The 7,857-nt window shown below is 43.7% G+C and overlaps 1 pseudogene; it reads left to right on the top strand.

Annotated features, from left to right (window-relative positions):
* The first annotated feature begins 5,362 nt into the window (after positions 1-5,362).
* LOC113833024 lies at positions 5,363-5,498 on the top strand (annotated as a pseudogene).
* The last annotated feature ends 2,359 nt before the right edge of the window (positions 5,499-7,857 follow it).

The raw sequence follows: 7,857 nt of genomic DNA, 5'->3' as shown, positions 1-7,857 counted from the left end.
TCTGATTCTGTAAAACTTCAACCATCTGGGCCGGGCATTGGTGGCGCATGCCTTTAATCCCAGCACTCGGGAGGCAGAGGCAGGCAGATCTCTGTGAGTTCTAGACCAGCCTGGTCTACAGAGCGAATGCCAGGACAGCCTCCAAAGCCACAGAGAATCCCTGTCTCAAAAAACAAAACAAAACAAAAACAAAAACAAAAAACTTCAACCATCTGCCCAGCCAGCCCACCTGCTGCCAGACAGTAACCCAACAGAGCATCCTCAAGGCAGCAGGTAAGTTGGCATTATCACACTCCACCAATCAGATGGGGGCAAGGCTGGGGTGATTCCGTGATAGTGCAATGGTTGGCTTCTTAATGTCAGCCAGAGGGGAAAAAAATCAGAAAAGGGAATCCCGAGAGACACAAGGGACAGGACAGCCAACTTGGCCATCTGGAAGGGCATCCCTAGGACCAGTAGGCCCTCTCTAGATATGGGCTACACTGCCCAAAGCTGAGCTGCTCCAGAATCCAACCTACACAAAGAAACCAAGTATATAAAAAGAAAAGATGCCAACTAGGAGGCAAATGGGTCATAGTTCTTGCCATTGTCAGAAGACAGATGGTGATCAAACTCCACCAGGCACCCATCTGGGGGCAACTAAAGCTGCTGAGTTGCTCAGATGCAGATATTATTCCTAGATTTGGGGACTCTCAATGGCCCTGTCTTCATGCTTAGTTTCCCTAGCTCTGACAAAAGCCCTAACGGTTGATTAAAAACTACTATGCCTACTGGCCACAAAGCTCAGGACAGGTTAAAGGATATGTAGCTGGAGTTTCTTTCCATCCTGGTCACACAACCGCTTTGCCCCAAATAAACACATAGATGCTCCATAAACTATAAACCTGCTGGCTGATGGCTAGGGTCTCTTATTGGTTATCTCTGTCTTAATTATTAACCTGTTTCTATTAATCTATGTATTGCCAGGAGGGTGTGGCTTACCTGTAATCCAGCAAGTTACTCCTTTGGCAACATGGCATCTCTTTGTGGCCTCTCTCTGCCTTTCTCTCCCTAGCCTTCTCCTGGTCTGGTAGCCCCACCTATGCTTCCTGCCTGGCTATTGGACAATCAGTGCTTTATTCATCAGCCAATAAGAGAAACATATATACAGAGGGACATGCCCTATCAAATTTTTAAAAACTTTAAAATATGTCTTTAAGTCAGGCGAAACTGGGGCCAACCTTCTTCCTTTTGGCCCTCTTAAGGGCCAGCTGCACCCCACCCATGTGGAGACATTCATAAAACAAAAATGACTAACCATTCCCTCCTTGTGTCCTTATAGGCCATACAACAGACCCAGGGACATCTATCAGATGTTTCAAGAGGCTGAGCCCTTGCCTGTGTCTGAACTTGCCCACAAATTCCAGCCTGGTGACCTTATGTGGGCAAAGAAAATCCCTACCCAAAACAACAATAACAATCACTGACGTCACCCCATGAGCTCAGCACTCCCAGCTACACAAAATAATGACAGATGGGTTGTTACCAGGGTCCCCTAGTCCTGCTAAAAATAAGACTGACACAGACCCTATAAATATGCTCTGTTTTGTCTTTGTCTCCACCTGAAAAAGGCCCCAAATCCCCATAAATCAGGACCTTAGATTGAGAACTAAGAAACACCAGAACCATGCAGCTCAAAGCCACTGAGACCCAACCCAATCTTCCCAGTAGAATTCTGAAAAATATCATTACGTCTAGAGGCACATTGGGGCTGGTTTGCATGCTGCTGGTGAAGAGCGTGCCCTTTTGGGTTATGGGTCCATCAGTGAAGAGAAGGAGCTCCAGCCTATCCAATACTATGCCTGCCTGGCTGATGGTTTCCCGAGCTGCCAGAAGCCAGTTGAAAACCATGGTGTTCGGTAGGATTATGAACAGAGTCCTCTTGGGGAGCAAGCACACTGATCCCTTCATGGTACCTACCTGTGGTCACAAGCGATGAAATCCCATGTCCACACAGGTTAGGGCTGGGTAGGAAGCAAAAAAATCATTTTTTGGAAAATTGGCAGAACCTGGGGAGTCGGATTATACTTGAATAGTCCGGACCCAGGCAGCAAATTTGCTACCCAAAAGAAATGCGCACCTAAAGTGATCTAGCCCACTGGCTCAAAGTGACCCATCTTAGTACCTCTGTAATATGAGCCCTATAAGATGGCAAACCTCAAAACTCCAATTTCCGCAGGAATTACTTCAGTCACCTCAAAGATAAAGAAAGGTCCAGGATGCAGCAGAAGGCAGCCCATCAGGGTTCGGGATTGCTTGCAGTATATCCATTCCTTAATCACTCTTAACCAGACATAGGTCAGAACTGCTGCCTACGTCTGGACCCTGAGCTCCCATATTATGCTAGAATCAAATAGTTTCAAACAATAAGCTGCTCTTCCAACCCTAACATCAGTAAATGGGCCCAACCTAAGGTCACCCTGGGGACATCCAAGGAAAGGGTGCCTGTTTAATGTCACCAAAATACCCCCTAAACTGTTCCCCCTATGCAGGTTCCTATAGCCATACACAGCAGGTTAATTCCAAGAATGATTGGTCAAATGCATTTCCGGGCCCCAGAGACCACCTGGCTTGTTTGCACTAATGGCTTTAAAAAGTGTGTATCTTCTGAATTGTTTATACTAGAGGTGAACCTGCTCCTTTTCGTCCTCGTGCATGTTGTATCACAGGTATTCATCTATAATAATAATAAAAAAGAGCCCAGGGCCCACCTAAACCTAGTTCCATGCTTCCCTGTGCACAACAAGTGGTCCACGTTCTCATTCCCCTGTTGGTGGGGGCAGGTATCATGGGCTCCACTGCAGTTGGGACTTCAGCTCTAGTCATGGGGGATAAAAACTTTAAGAAACTCAGTGCTCAAGTAGACATTGACCAGAGCTATCTAGAAAATTCTGCTTCCCATCTGGAAGCCCAGTTAGATTCTTTTGGTGTGATGGTGTTTCGTAATTGCAGAGGGCTGGACCACTTCTTTATGAGACAAGGAGGTCTTTGTATAATGCTAAGAAGCTTGTTGCTTCTATGCCAATCAGTCGGGGATAACTAGAAAAAAAATTAGCCATAGTCAAAAATAACCTACAAAAAACAATTTTAAAATGTCAAAAATCTGCCAACTGATGCCAATCTTTTTTCTTCTAGTCCTCCTTGTTTAATCATTCTTCTTATGTGCTTGGCTGCGACATTCATCCCTTTGCTCCTAGCTCTCACTATAGGACCCTGCTTTCTCAACGGCCTACTTGCCTTTGTAAGCTGCTAATGCTAAAAGGATGATATAACCCCTTGCCCCTAGATGAGTCCATGATTTGACCCATGCCCATAGAACCAGTGAGATATGTAGCAGAGCCCCAGACCTTACTACTCGCAGACCTGAGCACAACTGACTCCATGATGGAAGTACAAGTCATGCCACGAAACTCAGCATGGAGACAGTACCACCTGACAAAATGAAAACAAAGACTTAATCTATCAAAGTCAGTAGGTCTGAGAATGTCTTTAAATGCACTAACCTTGTTTTTGACTTCTTTTACACTTCTGGCTAATTGTTCTTGTTAACCGAAGTACATCAATCCAGGATGTGGTTTTTGTGCCTAAAAGCTCATTCTGAGAAAGGCCCTGGGCTACACTGGGAGCCCATGTGCCCAGTATTGTCACCAGCTAGAAGATGAAGACTTCTATTGGCTTAAACCCATATCCGAGCAGTCTTCTCTGGTGGATGTCTCACAGCAAGAACAACTTCATATCTCTCAGCAGCAACAGGAAATGCCAGAAAATGGGCAGTGAGAGATATATAATGATATATTTCAAGTCCTGAAAGTAAATAACCACCAACTAAGATCGCTACATCCAGCCAAGCTACCTTTCAAATTTGGTAGAGAAGCAAAGACATTTCAAGACAAGGGCAAACTAAGGCAACTCTTTCAGCATTGCAGAAGATACATAAAGAGGAGGAAGAAAGATCCTCCTTCTCAAAACAACAGGAAAGAGAAATCTCATGAGAGGATAGAGGAGCAAAGGAGAGCTGGTCAGGAACCAGACATGTTCAACGTAGAACATGAGCAGACTCCTGGTACTCAGAGGGAAAAGGAAATGACAACAACCCAGGCAATCAACAAAACTACAGACATTAGTAAAAGTCTGAGAAGTGATGCCCTTCATGGTAAAATGTCTTCAACTTACCAATAAAGACACATAGAATAATTGACTGGGTTTAGAAAGTAGATCCAGGGGGCTGGAGAGATGGCTCAGCAACCGCTGAGCACCGACTGCTCTTCCAGAGGTCCTGAGTTCAATTCCCAGCAACCACATGGTGGCTCACAACCATCCGTTATGAGATCTGGTGCCCTCTTCTGGTGTGCAGATATACATGGAAGCAGAATGTTGTATACATAATAAATAAATAAATAAAATCTTAAAAAAAAAAAAGTAGATCCAGTATCTGGGGGTATGGCACAGCTGGGAGAGTGCCTGTCTGGCACACATGGAGCCCAAGTTTCAATCTCGAGAACAACAGAAAAACCAGGCATGGGCCAGGCACATAACCCCTGCACTCAAGAGGCTGAGTCCTGTGAATCTCTGTGGGTTCAAAGCTAGCCTGATCTACATAGCTAATTTTAGGCTAGTTGGAGCTACGTAGTGAGACTTTGTCTCAAACAATAATGACAAAAACCAAAAGCCAACCGTGGCGGTACATGCCTATAATCCAAGTATTTATGTCAAGGAAGAGGGTTCAGAAGCTCAAGGTCATCCTCAACTATAGAGGAAATGTGAAGTCAGTCTGACACCTGATACGATGTCTCAAACAGAGTTGGTTATTTGGGAAGTTGAACAAAGTTATCAACCCCTTAGCCAAATTAGCAAACAGAAGACTCGATGAAATTAGAAATGAAAAAGAGATGTTATTACACATTCTACTAAAACAAAGAATCATCAGGGAGTACTTAAAAAACTTATATTCCAAATAACTGGAAAACTTAGATGAAGCAAATAAATTTCTAGACACATGAGACCTACCAAAATGAAATTGAAAAGAGATAGGCAGGTTTCCACCCAGCTGAGGAGTAAGGGCTGCTGTCAGGCAGTCAGGGTCTCTCTCTTTTGATAAATGGAAAACCCAAAGTAACCTCAGGCTACCCTTGTTTTTGAAAAATAGGTAGAATTGTCCATGAAGTTACTGAGGCAATGGGATGTGTATTAGCCCAACTGTGTGTAGCCACACACTCCAGTTTGTAGTGGTATGCCAACAAAGAGAACTCTAAAAGATGTGAATCACCTTGGTGGATTCTTTTTTTTTTTTTTTTCCCTTGGTGGATTCTTAACCTAATAGATAATTCTTACTTGTGGGTTTCCCTGAACAAGGTTCATCCGTTGCACCTGGGATGTACTGGCTTCTGCCATTTCCCCACAAGTAGAAAGCTGGATTGCACAATGTGTGGTAGTGGGAAACTGTGTTTGACTGCTCACCCTAGAAAAAACAAAACAGGATACACCCCCGACCCTGCTGCTCAGAACTCATCTCTACCCTGGTTCACAGGCACCACCGATAAAGCACTTCTTTTACAAGTTAGGTAACAGGTTACCTAACTTGTAGTACAGTAAACTTTAAGGTCAAGTCATGAATTCTGGCTGCTGCATGTTGGAGTAAGGCCTGTAGTTATTTCAGAAGGCTAAGGCAGGAGGATAACCTTTAGTGAAACACCCTAAGTGGGAGGAAGGGCCACTAGGGATGTTGTTATGGGAGTCCAACAGAGATGACCAATCAGACAATTTATAGACAATGGAAAGTCTTTATTCCTGACGGCTGGGACTACACTCAGGTATTCTGGACCCAAGTATAGCACCGAACATTTAAAATAAGTGGTTTTTAAAGACCAAAACCACATATTGGGGAATATTATTTTAAAGGGTGTGACTTTTGTTTATGTTTCCTTTGTTTAACTCTGTGAAGCTGTAATTCTTTGCCTGTCTAAAATACCTGGTGATCCTAATAAAGAGCTGAACGGCCAGTGGTGAGCACGGATAAATATAATGGGCTGGCAGGCAGAGAGGATAAATACAAGGAAAAAACGAGGAAGAAGAAGAGCACAAGGGGACAGGATATCAGGGGCCAGCCACCCAGGCACCCAGGCACCCAGGCACCCAGCCACCCAGCCACCCAGCCACCCAGTTACCCAGTAAGAAAGAAAGAAAGATATACAAAAGTAAGAAAGATAAAAGCCCAGATGAAAAATGTAGACAGGATAATTTAAGATAAGAAAAGCTAACTAAGGCCAGACACTCATAACTAAGAATAAGCCTCAGTGTTCGATTTATTTGGGAACAGGGTGGTAACCCCCCAACACACACACACACACACACAAAGTAAAAGCAATCACAATAACCACATCCTGGTATTTCATCCAGCAGCTGCAGGGAGAGGAGGGGAGTGTCCTGAGCAAGCCAACTGTTTAACAGAAGCTAACATATGTGAGCTAGAGCATCTTGACCTCGGGTTCCTAGAATAGAGTTGGGTGATCTTCCATGGGGCTTCCTTTCAAGGAGATCAAATTCTCTGGTCAAACCTAAAATGGCTTCATAAGAAGATGAGATGGATGTACCTCTGCACAGTCATGCCTTGTCACTGGGTACCTCAGTGGAAGGCTTGCCTGGTATATGTGATGCTGAAGAGAGAGAGAGAGAGAGAGAGAGAGAGAGAGAGAGAGAGAGAGAGAGAGAAAGAGAGAGAGAGAGAGAACCAATGGATAAGGCTTTAATTGCTTTTGCAAAATCCCCTCAAGCAAACTGCCTAAATAAGTATCTGCATAACTGAGAACCCCACTTGCCCAGATGAACATACCTATTGTGTATTTCAGAAGAGTAGAGATGGTAGAAGATTTCACATCAGATTGTCTTACTCCATGCTACAAATTAATTTATCATCATAAAATTAGTAAATTCCTATAAAAAATAGGACAGAGAATTAGAAAAGGGGGAGTTACCTGGGGGAGAGGGGAACAGGGGAGGACCGTCAGAGGGGGAGGGAATGAATAAAAACAAAGCATAACAATACACAGGTATGAAAATATCACAATTCAGGGCTGAAGAGATGGCTCAGTGGTTAATTGACCTGGGTTCAATTCCACATGGCAGCTCGAAACTGTCTGTAACTCCAAGATCTGATACCCTCACACTGATATATATGCAGGCAAAACACCAATGTACATAAAAATAAAAAAACAAGTAAAAAATACATAAAAAAAGAAAATGTCACAATGCATGTTGGTGAATGTCTTTACTCACAGCACTTGAGAGGCAGAGGCTGGTGAATCTCTGAGTTTGAGGCCAGCCTGGTACACAGCCAAGGCTATCCAGTGAAACCCTGTTTCAAAAAAACAAAAACAAAAAAAACAAAAAAAAAAAAAAAAAAAAAACAAGGTAGGGCCGGGCATTGTGCTCGCCTTTAATCCCAGCACTCGGGACGCAGAGGCAGGCGGATCTCTGTGAGTTTGAGGCCAGCCTGTTCTCCAGAGCGAGTGCTAGGATAGGCTCCAAAGCTACACAGAGAAACCCTGTCTCAAAAACCAAAAAAAAAAGTTGGGGGGGAGAAAGGAAAAGAAAGAAAAGGAAGGAAGAAAATGCCACAATGAAACTAATTTTATATGCTAATCTTAAAAATAAACTGAAAAAGAAGGAACCGCAGCAAGTTCTACATTTGTTGCCTCAGTTTTATGGTAACAAGAATTAAATATTTCTAGAGACCAGAGGCCGTCTCTAGACTGTCTATCTAATGTGTTTCTCAGCTGAGTTCTGTTGCTGTCTGGAAAACAAGGCAAGTCTTTGTGTGTT

Source organism: Cricetulus griseus, assembly GCF_003668045.3.
Source record: "Cricetulus griseus strain 17A/GY chromosome 1 unlocalized genomic scaffold, alternate assembly CriGri-PICRH-1.0 chr1_0, whole genome shotgun sequence".
Classification (NCBI taxonomy): Eukaryota; Metazoa; Chordata; class Mammalia; order Rodentia; family Cricetidae; genus Cricetulus; species Cricetulus griseus.
This window is presented reverse-complemented; position numbering and strand designations above follow the sequence as displayed.